We start from the raw sequence: 12,887 nt of genomic DNA, 5'->3' as shown, positions 1-12,887 counted from the left end.
ATAGTTTTAATAAAATTTAACTACTTTTCTTGATCTTAAACTTTGGATTTCTCTTTAGTTCCAGGACATTTAACCTTTGATTTTTTTTTTTTTTTTTTTTGAGTCAGAGTCTCATTGTGTCGCCCAGGCTGGCGTATAGTGGTGCAATCTTGGCTCACTGTAACCTCTGCCTCCCAGGTTCAAGTGATTCTCATGCTTCAGCCTCCTGAGTAGCTGGGACTATGGGTGTACACCATCACACTCAGCTAAGTTTTGTATATTTTGTGGAGGCAGGGTTTCACTATGTTGGTCAGTCTGGTCTTGAACTCCTGGCCTCGGGTGATCTGACCACCTCGACCCCCCAAAATGCTGGGATTACAGGCGTGAGCTGCCATGCCTGGCCAAGCCTTTGAATTTTGTGTGTTCCTTTTCCTTCTGGAATTCCTAAATGGAAACTCTGAGATTTGCTTTCTGTTGGATTTCACCTTATAATTCAGATCTTAGTTTTTTCTTCTTTGTTCTAATTCATTGATTTAGTTTTCTGAAGATTTCAGTCTTCCTCTTTCTGCAGTTTTTAATTAGAGACTATTGTTTTATATGTTTGATGCATTCTGTCTTGATTCCGGATCATGGTTCCAAGGTCTGTGGGTGCCACGTTTTTCGAGTTTACTGAGACCACAGATTGGAGACTTTGAAGTGTCCCCCAGGTCCATTCAACAGGCGCATTCACTGCAGGGACAGGGTGTGTTCAGAGCCCTCTGCTTGTTTTGTTTGTTTGTTTGTTTTTAATTTCTCTGCCTTGCCTAGTATCTTTCCGCCTTGTTCCATATCCTAGAGAGGGAAGTCTGCTTTTCTGAGAAGGGAAGCTGGGGTGGATTTCAATGGTGATTACATGGCCGCCTATATGAATGTTTCAGAGCCATATAAAAGGCCTGGAAATGCTTAGAGTTTCTGTTATTTTGCTTTTATTTATTTTCAGGGATGAATAGCCTCTGAGGGGGATGTGGACGCAGAGCAGAGGTGGTGACAGCAGGGAGAGTGACTTCCACGCGATGCTTTCATTCTTTAATTGTTTTCCCTGGAATCTTTTCACAGCTCCACCTGCTCTGTTAATTGATCTTCTGTACTATGTCAGTGTGGAGCACGTTCTGGACCTTGTCCGCAGCTCTGCATAGCCCTGAGAGATACTGGAGGGATTTTTCCTGTTGAAGTCTCAGGCCATCAATCTTTCTGTCCCTCCCCTCCAGGTCTATGTGAGAGTGTCATTTTAGTCAGAATGGCAGAGCCATGGAGAACACTCAGTCCCATTATGGAGCTGGACCTGGAACCCGGAAACTCAGAGAAATTGAATGATTTGTAAATAACATCCACGTGGAGCCGCTGGAACTGAACTCAAGTACAGGTTTAACCGTGGCCTTAGCTAAGTGACTGCCATGGTTTGGGTAAGATGTGCTTGTCCCACCAAATCTCATGCTGACATGGGATCCCAGCGTGTCGGTGTTGGGAGATGGCCCTAGTGGGAGGTGTTTGGATCATGGGGCGGATCCCTCGTGAGGAGCTTCATGCCATTGTTCTATTAGCAGAGAGTGAGTTCTTGCTTTCTCAAGACTGGACTGGTTCTTGGGGGGATGGATTAGTTCCCGAGAGTGGGTTGTGATAAACCCCAGACACCCCTCAGATTAAGTCCTTCTTGACACCTTCCCACTGCCCATTTGACCTTCTCCACCGTGTTTTCACACAGCACGAAAGCCCTCACTGGAAGCCGAGCAGATGCCAGCGTCAGGCTTCTTGTACAGCCTGCAGGTTCATGGACTAAATAAACCTCCTTTCTTTATAAATTACCCAGGCTCAGGTATTCCTTCATAGCAACACAGAGGGACTAAGCAGTGGCCTAGAGCAAGCCATAAAGATTCATTTAGCTTCAGCCTCTGCAGCTGTAATGTGGGGCTCGTAAGTGTGCATAAGTCAAGGGATTGTGCAAGATTCAGAGATAACACATATATGCCACCCAACCTACAGTGGCACGGGGTAGACTCTCAATAGATGGGAACCGGCACGGAAACACTGTATACTACTACTGTTCTCGTTGCCTAAGCTGTTTTAGTTACCTATACTCATTAGTTTTGCAATGAACAATATATCAATTTGTTCAGATCAGAATCATCCTTGGGTGAAAGACGGTTGGGCAACAGGATATTGATGTGATCTTAGTGTATTCCCCTCAGGTCACTTGTTATTTACAAGGAGAAAATAATACCTTTAACGTAGAGATATCTGGTGATTGTCACCTTGACTAGGTGATGAAACTTGCCCCACCAGTAATGGGACAGTCTGCTGTGTACTTCCTAAAGGGGATGTGTGGAAAAAGACATGCTATTGCTTGTATAGTGTTCTTGCCAACAATAGTTAGCCTGAATTGAATTGTGAGAAAGCAATCAAAGTCAGAAACAGTGGGGGATCCTGCAAAACAACTGGCCCAGGCTTCCAAAGTGTTAGAATAAAGGAAGGCAAAGAAAGGTAGTGAAATTATCTTAGATTAAAGGAGGCTAAAGAGGTATGATAATAAATGCAGTACAGGGGCCATTGGAAAATTGGGACGTGGACTGAATATTAATGTCTCCATGTCAATGTTACATTTGCTGAGTATAATAAGGGCATTTGGTTATATAGGAGCATGTCCTTGTTCTGAGTAGATACATGCTGAAGAATTTAGGAGTAAGAGTCATGATACATAAAACTCCTTTTTAAATGGTTCAGCCAAAAAGAGTATGTGCGTGTATACAACATGTAGTGAGAGTTGTTTAAAGCAAATGGGGTAAGAAAGATAAGCTTACGTACGATTCTGATAGGATACCAGTTATATTTGTAATATAACAAAAAAAAATTCCTGCTAAGGAGAAGAAAGAAGCAAAGAAAATCATGGTGAATAAAAGTAAAAGAAGGTAAAATGTAGACAATTTGTAGCCTTTGCACTGCAGGAACATAGGATTAAATACGACAGTGTGTTCAAATGTGGGCTGCTATGGTTTCAGTGCTCAAGTCTCCTTTAAAATTCTTTGTGATACTTAATCCCCGATGCAGCAGTAGTAAGAGATGTGGCTGGCCGGGCGCAGTGGCCCAGCACGTTCGGAGGCTGAGGTGGGCGGATCGCGAGGTCAGGAGTTCCAGACTAGCCTGGCCAACGTGATGAAACCCTGTCTCTACTAAAAACACAAAATTAGTCAAGTGTGGTGACACATGCCTGTAATCCCAGCTACTTGGGAGGCTGAGGCAGGAGAATCACTTAAAACTGGAAGGCAGGGGTTGCAGTGAGCTGAGATCATGCCACTGCACTCCAGCCTGGCGACAGAGTGAGACTCCAACTCAGAAAAAATAAAAAATAATAAAAAAAAAGGTGTGGCCTTTTGGAGGGATCAGTGTTCTTATGAAAGGGCTGGAGAAAACCAGTTTGGCTTCTTTTTCTTTTTTTTTTTGACAGAGTTTCACTCTCTTCTTACCCAGGCTGGAGCACAATGGCACGATCTCGGCTCACTGCAACCTCCGCCTCCCAGGTTCAAGTGATTCTCCTGCCTCAGCCTCCCAAGTAGCTGGGATTACAGGCATGCGCTACCATACCCAGCTAATTTTGTATTTTCAGTAGAGACAGGGTTTTTCCACGTCGGTCAGGCTGGTCTCGAACTCCCGACCTCAGGCACACCTTGGCCTGGCTTCTTTTTGCTCTTCTGTCCCACCTGTCATGTGAGGACACGGTGTTTCTGCCCTCTGGAGTACGCAGCAACAAGGTGTGGTCTTGGAGGCAGAGACTCGGCCCTCACTGGACACAGAACCTACCGGTGTCTTCATCTTGGACTTCCAGCCTGCAGAACTGTGAGAAATACATTTCTGTTCTTCATAAGTTACCCAGTCTTAGATATTTTGTTATACTGGCAGGAATGGACTGAGATAAGTACTAAACACATGATAAAAGCTGAACAAAATTCATTGTAATTTTGCAAACAGATATTTGAATTTAATTAAGCTGTGTTTAAAGTGTGCTGAAAATTCATTTGATTAAAAGTAGCCCAGTTGGTTAGACAGGATCTTATCCACAGTAAGAGTATGTTCTTGTAGGGACATGTGGCAAGGTAAGGGTCCCTGCCCACCAATGGTGTGGATGTGACCTGTCTCCCGTGCTGGCACCTAACATGCCAGGCGTAACTGGCATGGGGGCAGCTCTCATTTTTCTTGTGTACGTGAAGCTTAGCTTGACAGGTGGCACACAAGACAAGCTTTTTGAAGGCCAGAATGAATAGGTGACTGAATGAACGAGTTAATAAATTATTCTTTGAAATGTTTAAAATCATTACAACTGTAAGCACTTTTGCATTTTGGAAAAGAGGTTCAGGTGTCTGTAGATATTTTTCTACTGAAACCTGCATGTATAACCAAAAGATACATGTTAACTTAATCAATGATAATAATGCAGACTCCTTCATTGACAACCCACCTCCCCAGGTGTAGCTGAATTATGTTGAAGGTGCTAAGAGGTAAAGGCTGTGCTGAAGCCCATCACCCATGTTTCTTAGTTGTTTCAAGTTTAGGTTTTATGTCAACCTATTGTCTTACTGTCAAATTTCAGAATAAGTGTCCTAGCTTAGGGCTCAGGAAACATGGACGTTTCACTGAATGGTGTCCCAGGGTTCGACTTCATTTCATCCATGGATCTTTAAGCAAATGTTACTTGAATGGCAGTCAAGTGTGTTCACCTGGAGCCTGGGACGAGTGGCGCTTCCAAGATGAGTCAGACAAAGACACAGATAATTACCATGCATGGTACGTGTGACCGAGGCCTGCAAAGTGGCACCACAGTGCTGGTGAGGGAGCACCTAACTCTGTGGGGGCTAAGTCCTAAAAGGCTTCATGGGAGCCGTATCTTACGAGATGGGTCTTGAAGGAGGAGGAAGGGCTCAACCAAGAACAGGGGAAGCAAATGTCAAACGCAGCTGAATTATGTTGAAGGGCACAGAGGCACGAATGAGCTGATCAGCTGCATTTAGGAAGCGTCATACAGTTTGTTGAAGCCATGCTGTAGAGTTTGCAAGAGGAAATGAGGTCAAGGGAAGCAAAAGAAAAGCAGAAGCCAGACAGCAAGGGACTCGTATTCCACCTAAGGGTTTGGACTTTATTTCACTAGCAGTGAGAACTGACTGGAGTGCTAACGAGTCGGGAAGAGGCATGACCGCATTTGCATTTTGGAAAGTCACATTGGGCGGGATCGTATGGTCTTGATTAAAGTGGGAAAGAGCGAACCTGGGCAGACTGCCCTTTAGAATAGTGCAGCGGTCCAGGTGAGAAGAGCAGACCTGATGGAGGCAGGGCCAGGGATCCGTAGTGCAGTGGGGAGTGGTGCATGGATGTTTAAGGTGAGCTCTGAATTGCCCTCCCATGGCTACCGAAGGACTCTACATTTTGCTTTTGTGGAAATTTCATCTCTATCTTGGCTGCTGGCCTTTAACCCTTATCATGTTTATACGTATTAGAAGTAGAATTTATGACAATTAGTAGAAATTGGTAATTTTTATGTTTTAATTATATTGGGAGGAGACTGTATGATTGACAAACTTTTTTTTTTCCCAGATGTGGTAGGGTTTGGATGTTTGTCGCCTCTGAATCTCATGTTGAAATGTGACCTCCAGGGTTGAAAGTGGGGCCTGGTGGGAGGCAGTTGGCTCATGGAAGCGGATTTCTCGTGAATGGTTTAGTGCCATCTCCTTGGTGATGAGTGAGTTCTCGCTCAGTTAGTTTACAAGAGATCTGGTTGTTTAAAAGCGTCAGGCAGCTCCCTCTTCTCTCTTGCTCCCACTCTTGCCAGGTGACACACCTGGTCCGCCTTTGTCTTCCACCATGACTGGAAGTTGTCTGAGGCCTCACCAGGAGTAAATGCTGGCACCATTATTTCCTGTACAGCCTGTAGAATTATGAGCCAATTAAACTTTTCTTATAAATTACCCAACCCTAGGCATTTCTTGTTTTTTTTTTTTTTTTTTGAGATGGAGTCTCACTCTGTCACCCAGGCTGGAGTGCAGTGGCCCGATCTCAGCTCACTGCAAGCTCCACCTCCCGGGTTTACGCCATTCTCCTGCCACAGCCTCCTGAGTAGCTGGGACTACAGGTGCCCACCACCTCGCCCAGCTAGTTTTTTGTATTTTTTTTTTTTTAGTAGAGACAGGGTTTCACCGTATTAGCCAGGATGGTCTCGATCTCTTGACCTCGTGATCCGCCTGTCTCAGCCTCCCAAAGTGCTGGGATTACGAGCTTGAGCCACCGTGCCCGGCCAGGCATTTCTTTATAGCAACAGAATAACAGACTAACACAACATGCAAATTTTGTTTTCATATTGCATGGTGAATTCCACTTGAAAAATTCACCACATGAATGTTAAATAACTGTGGGTTATTTTTCAGCCAAAAGGCACTTTTCTGTGTTTGTAATGGACCAGCAATGAAGACTTTTCAAAGGGTGTCACTGTTTTGTACATTGAATTGGCAGAGTGACTTCGTTTGGTAGAAGCGCTATAACCACACATGGACTTGCTGCGGGGGAGATGAAGGCTGTGTGGGGCCTGTAGAGTAAGGGGCACTCCATGGCCTTCCCTGTTCTCATCAATGGCAGCCCCATCCGAGTCTCTGCTGTTGCTTGGGTCAGTAATCCTAGAGCCCTTCTTGACTTACCTCCTCACACCACACGTCCAGCCCCAGATGTCCTACAGCACCTACCTCCAGACATACTCACATTTGGATGGCTTCTACCACCCTGTGCAGCCACTGCCACCTCTCATCTGGACCACAGCCAGAGTCTCCCAAAATTCCTTCTGCAGCCCTTGCAGACTCCACGCCTTTTCCCCACCCAACACCAGACAGGTTCTACTGTAGGGTAGTCAGGGCTGCCCCTCCCTCTGCCCAAAGTCCCCTCGTGGTCTCCAGTGACCGTGGTTTCCAGTGCCCGTGGTCTGGCCCTGGGATACCCCTGCCCCTGAGCTTCCTTGCTGGCTGCACCTGCCCTCGTGTGGAACCCTCTCCGGGTTCTTCTCTCCTGCCCAGGTCCCCTCCAGGTGTCTCCACAGGTCCCTGCTCACCTGCCTGGCCTGTCTGGGGGTCGTTCACACCCCGTCTCTCTCTTCACACTCCCCAGTTCATTCATGCCACTTTTCTTCTGCCTCACACACCTTAGGTATTTGTTTATTTTTTATGCTTCTTTCTGTTTTCTCGAATGTAAGTTGTATAAAGGCAGAGATTTTGTTCCTCCTTTTAAAAATCTGCTGTTATCTACAGCACTTGTCATGATGCCCAGAACATATGGGGGCTTGGTGAATACTTTACAAAACACAGAGGGCACTCCAGTTTCTCAGGAAAGGGCTTTTAAGGCGAGGGACCTGCTCCCAGTGTTCACCTCATCTCGAAGCCACTCTGTGACCCCAGCAGTGGGGCTGGGCGCTGTGAGAGGCTGGCATATGGATTGCAGGTGGGTTTCTGGGCTGGTCTGAGGTTCTAAGCTGTGCAACTTCTCAAGTCACCTCTCCTCTCCGAGTCTCATTCTATGTATGTGGGAAGTGGGGAGACATTGAGTGTGTGTAAGAACCTGGCTAACACGTGATTTTAAGTAAATGAGGATGGATAGAGGACACATGTTTGTGAGCAATGGTGGAAGGTGGATGGGATGTGTTAGGCAAGCAGGGGCTTAAGAAGAGGGTGCCCTGTTAGAAACTACAGGTCGACATAACGAGTCTCCATACAGGAAGGGTCTAGTCCAGTGTCTTTAGAAACCGGCGATTTGATGAGCCTGTTCTGACAGGCTGGGTGTTTGCCATGGAGTTGTTGTTAATTTCTTCCTAGACCCGTCTGCAGCTCTTTCTGCTGTGGGTGAGAGCCAGGACCGGCCCCTGGACTGGCAGTGTCGTTTCTGCTGGACTGTGCAGGAGGCCACGGGCCAGGGGTGCTGCGCCTGCTTAGGCTGCTCAGCTCTGAGCTGCTCAAATGCTCTGATTGAGTCACATTCTTCTTATCCGCAATCAGGAAACAGGACGTGATTTGACACAGCACACTGCATCCATTATGATCAGATCGGGGAACATTCTTTCTGATAAGCATTATCCACCAACCTTGATGGCAATCGGCGTCAGAGGGAGAACTGTTCCAGTGGCCGGCTCCGCAGGGTCCTGGCAGCTCCACGGGGGCTCCTGCCTGCTCCGAGCCACATTTTCTGGGGTTTTGTCCAAAGCACCTCCTTTCTGAGCTCCAGTCCCTCGCTTCTCTGCACAATGCATACATCATGGCTTCAGGGGAAAGCAGAAGAGGTTGAGTATTTGGCAGCGCAGGCAATACGTATTCAATTTTTAAAATGGAATTCTGTCGTTTGGATTGCATTCTGTTTTGCTTTGTCAAAGAATGGGTTGGCCGGGCGCGGTGGCTCAAGCCTGTAATCCCAGCACTTTGAGAGGCCGAGGCGGGTGGATCACGAGGTCGGGAGATCGAGACCATCCTGGCGAACACGGTGAAACCCCATCTCTACTAAAATACAAAACTAGCCGGGCGAGGTGGCGGCGCCTGTAGTCCCAGCTACTCGGGAGGCTGAGGCAGGAGAATGGTGTGAACCCAGGAGGTGGAGCTTGCAGTGAGCTGAGATCCGGCCACTGCACTCCAGCCCCGGCGACAGAGCGAGACTCCGTCTCAAAAAAAACAAAAACAAAAACAAAAAAAGAATGGGTTTGCTGTGAGTGAGGACAAAGCGTCTCTGAGATGGGCGCTGACGGGTGGTAAAATGAAGAAGACATCGGGCACTACATTGCGGAGGAAGGAAACACTGGAAGACTCGGGTTTGAATCCTGACTTCACCGTCATCCTGTTCTCAAGGTGGTCGTGAGGACGGAATGAAACCGGGATGCCTCATCAGTTCTACGCACTGTAAATCACTGTCTAAAGATTCAGTAATATACTCAGAGAGTTGCTATGTTTTTAATCCCCTCTCTCCAGTATTCTTTGTAATGAAACCTAAAAATGGAAACACTTGGCTTTCTCGTTTCCTGTGGGGACCATTTGGTAAGGCACCTTTGCCATGCAAACCTTCAGCTTTCTCTCAGATCTGTGCTGTGGAAAAAAGAAAAAAAGCCATGGTTGAGGTGCCTGTTGTCAATAATAGAGTAGGTTATTGAAATGCAATGAAAGAAAGGCACTTTTACACCTTGCACACTTGATTCCAAAGACTGAAAAATGCAATTACCAGTTTCCCTCTTTGGCACGATGATCACATTTTAAGTACATAAATCAAAACCTGTTCCACAATTACAGGAGACACATTACACCACCCACAGGCTTTGGACTCACTCATTTTGCTATGCTGAGAATGTACTTTATGTAATTTTTACTTTATTTGAATTTTAATTTGTGAAAATTATTTCTATAATTACTGTCCTAAATAACCTATAAAATTAGCATAAGTATTTCTAAAAGCACCTTTCAAAATTTTTTTTTTTCACTTCTCTTACATGCCCCTTTCCATAAAGACCTGTTACATCCCTGTGCTCATCAGGAGAGTAGCACAAAAGAGGGTGCCTTTCTTGACCCTGGGGTTGAGGTGCATCGAGTAGGGTTAGAGTCTCTATCAAATTTTTAAACAAAAACAGAAGGTAAAATTAGTAGATATTCTCTGCCTGCTGTGATTCAAGCTATGTATCACCTCTAATGCCATTCATAAACTCACCCAATACTTTGAGTTTTTGTGTAAAGCGAGAAGGAAATTGACAGGCCTCAGTGTCACCTGGCCCCTGTGCAGTCCTAAAATATATTCCCTCCATCTCAAAGTTAATTGGTCTTTAGGGGCGGAGCTGATGACATTTGTCTCGTATTTCCTGTGCTCACTCACGTGCTGCTTTGAAATTCCAACACCTCTCTGGTGCAGGCTTGGGATGCTGAGAGGCCGTGGTTGGAAGAAATAGTGGCAGAAAAGCTCTCTAAGGGCCTAGCAGGGACAGAAGAGGATTTCTGATGTAGAAAAAAATGATGACAATAGCAAATTAGGTTGGGTTTACTTCACTGCAACAAGATCCAAAAGGTCATAATGACTTGTGGCAAGAGAGCAGGTTTGTGGCTGGCATTGTGGTTTGACTAAGGCAGGTGTGAGGACTCCTGTCTACTCCCTGGGTCCAGACACAGGTGTGGGGCTTTAAGGCCCTGGGAGGGGCAGCCTTGAAGCAAAGGGCCGGGGGGGGCACGGAGACAGTAGGGGCGCAGGAGCCTTGGTGTCCGTATTCTGACGCAGCCAGGTGGGAAGGATGCAGCCCACAGCAGCAGGCAGACCTGTGTCTGAAATGTAGTTCTTCAACTTCATGAGCCCTGTCACTTTCAGCAGGTCACCAGCCTATGTGGGCCTCAGGTTCTGCCAATAACAGAGAGATGTCAGCAGCCACATCACAGGATGATCATGAGGATGAAAACAAAATAATACGTGCAAAGCATCTCACACAATGGCTGGAGAAAAACAAGCATTAGGTAATGAGAAGGGATTTTATGCAGTTTTCTGTTAATAAAGTTTTAATGTAATCTTGTGTTTACACAAAAGTTGCCTGTTTTAGATATCCAAAGAATAGCTGGGAACCTGAGAACTATCCCCAGAAAGAGTGTCCTTTAGGAAACAACCTGAACGAATTGACAACAATTTGTACCAAGGGAAGGACTTGGAGATGGTATTCATGGATAGTGCTTCCTGAGTGCTGTGGGATGAGTCGTGTCTCCCAAAAAGTTACGTTGAAGTTCTAACCCCTGGTAACTCAAAATATGAGCTTGTTTGAGAACAGGGTTCTTGTAGATATAAGGAATTCTGTTGCGGTCACACTGGAGTAGGGTGAGTCTCTAATCCAAGTAACTGGTGTCCTCATACAAGGGAAAATTTGGCTAGAGATGCACAGAGAAGGATGAGGTAAAGACACATGGTGAGAACACCACGGGAAGATGGAGGCAGAGACGAGCGATTCAGCCACATGCTAAGGAACAGGGAGAATTATGGTCTCTCTCAAAGCCAGAAGGTCACCGTGAAGCAGTTTCTCCTGCACAGCCCTCAGAAGGAGCCAGCACTGCGGATGCCTTGATCTCAGACTCGCAGCCTCCAGGCTCGTGGGCAGTAAATTGCTGTCGTTTGAAACCATCTAGTTTGTGGACTTGTGTTATGGCAGCCCTCAGGAAGGAACACACCAAGGATGTTTCTCCCCCTAGTGTTTCTTCCTTCATATCCCTTTTTCTTCCTTTGAATCATGTTTTTTTCTCAACATGTCTAATCTCCAGTAGGCATATAAAATCAGTCCTGGGAACTTTTAGCCGCAGTGTCATAATTCTTCAAAGTATTCTTTCTTGTTCAGAAGAAAATCTATTTTCCTGGGTGATTCATTTTCTTAGTGATTCTGTTCAGAGAATCAAGTCGAGTGGGCCTTGGTCCGCTGATGATCCAAAATTCTGTTGAAATATTCCCTGTAATATTTCTTGCAGGAGGTTAGGACAGATACAAAGGATATTTATGAATTTGGAACCACTTAACATAGTGTAGGGCATGTGGTAGGCCCTCTGCTATGTTTTCTTTGAATTATTATTTACTGAGTTAATGGACAAGTGTACACAAAAGCATAATGAAGAAAATGGTCATGGAGAAAAAGAAAAATGGGAAGTAGAGGCATCGATGGTTATCATAATAGTGCCTTAGATGCTTGCAGCATGTTACAGATTACAAAGTAATTTCCCCATTCTCTCATTCCATCTTCGCAAAAATGCCTTGAAGTAAACAAGCAAAGGTATTCAATTTTTTTAATGAAAAAAACTTGAAGTCCAAAGTGATTGAATAATTTCTCTGTGGACTCATATCTAGTGATAGCAAAGTTGACACTTGCTGGTAACTGACCACACGCCGGGCACTATTAAATGCTTGATATGTACAATTTTCTTTAATCATCGAATTAGCCCTGTGGGACGTATTCTACCATCAAGTGCCACATAATGACATTTCAGTCCATGATGGACTGCACATACAATGTTTGTTCCGTAAGATTAAAATATTATATGTGTACCGTACATTTTTCTATGCTTAGATATTGTTAAATACACAAATTCTTACCGTTGTGCTACAGTTGCCAGTAATATTCAGTAAAGCAACATGTTGTACAGGTTTGCATCCTGAGAGCCATAGACTAGACCACATGGCCTGGATGTGAGGTAGACTACAACCTGTAGGTTTGTGAAGTGCATTCTGTGATGTTTGTACAGCAACAAAAGCACCTAATGATGCATTTCTCAGGATGCAGTCTTACTGTCAAGTGATGCGAGATTTTACTAGTGTTCCCAGTTTACAGAGTGGGAAACTGAAGCTCAGAAACAGAAACAGCTTTCCCAAGGAGACACAACTATAGGTAGGGTAGCTCAGATAGTCCAAGTATAAGCTCTGGGTTCTTAACTGTGATGTGATACTGTCTGCTGTATAGTTATTATTATTATTATTATTGTTATTGTTATTTGGAGACAAAGTCTTGCTTTGTTGCCCAGGCTGGAGTGCAGTGGCACAGTCTTGACTCACTGCAGCCTCTGCAGGTTCAAGTGATTCTCATGCCTCAACCCCTCAAGTAGCTGGGATTACAGGCACATACTACTGCAGCCAGCTAAGTTTTGTAGTTTTAGTAAAGATGGGGTTTTACTATGTTGGCCAGGCTGGTCTGGAACTCCTGGCTTCAAGTGATTCACCTGCCTTGGCCAAAAATATATGCTGCGGTTACAGACATGAGCCACCATGCCTGACATGCTGTGTAGTTATCAAATGGTAGAATGTAGTCATCACAATTTTCTCATTGTTTACTACAACAATAGCTACAAATGATAAAACAATTAGCTTAACATTAA

Source organism: Rhinopithecus bieti, unplaced genomic scaffold (genome assembly GCF_001698545.2).
Source record: "Rhinopithecus bieti isolate Rb0 unplaced genomic scaffold, ASM169854v2 scaffold_51905, whole genome shotgun sequence".
Taxonomy (NCBI): Eukaryota; Metazoa; Chordata; class Mammalia; order Primates; family Cercopithecidae; genus Rhinopithecus; species Rhinopithecus bieti.
The sequence above is the reverse complement of the archived record's forward strand: the minus strand, read 5'-3'. Positions refer to the sequence as shown.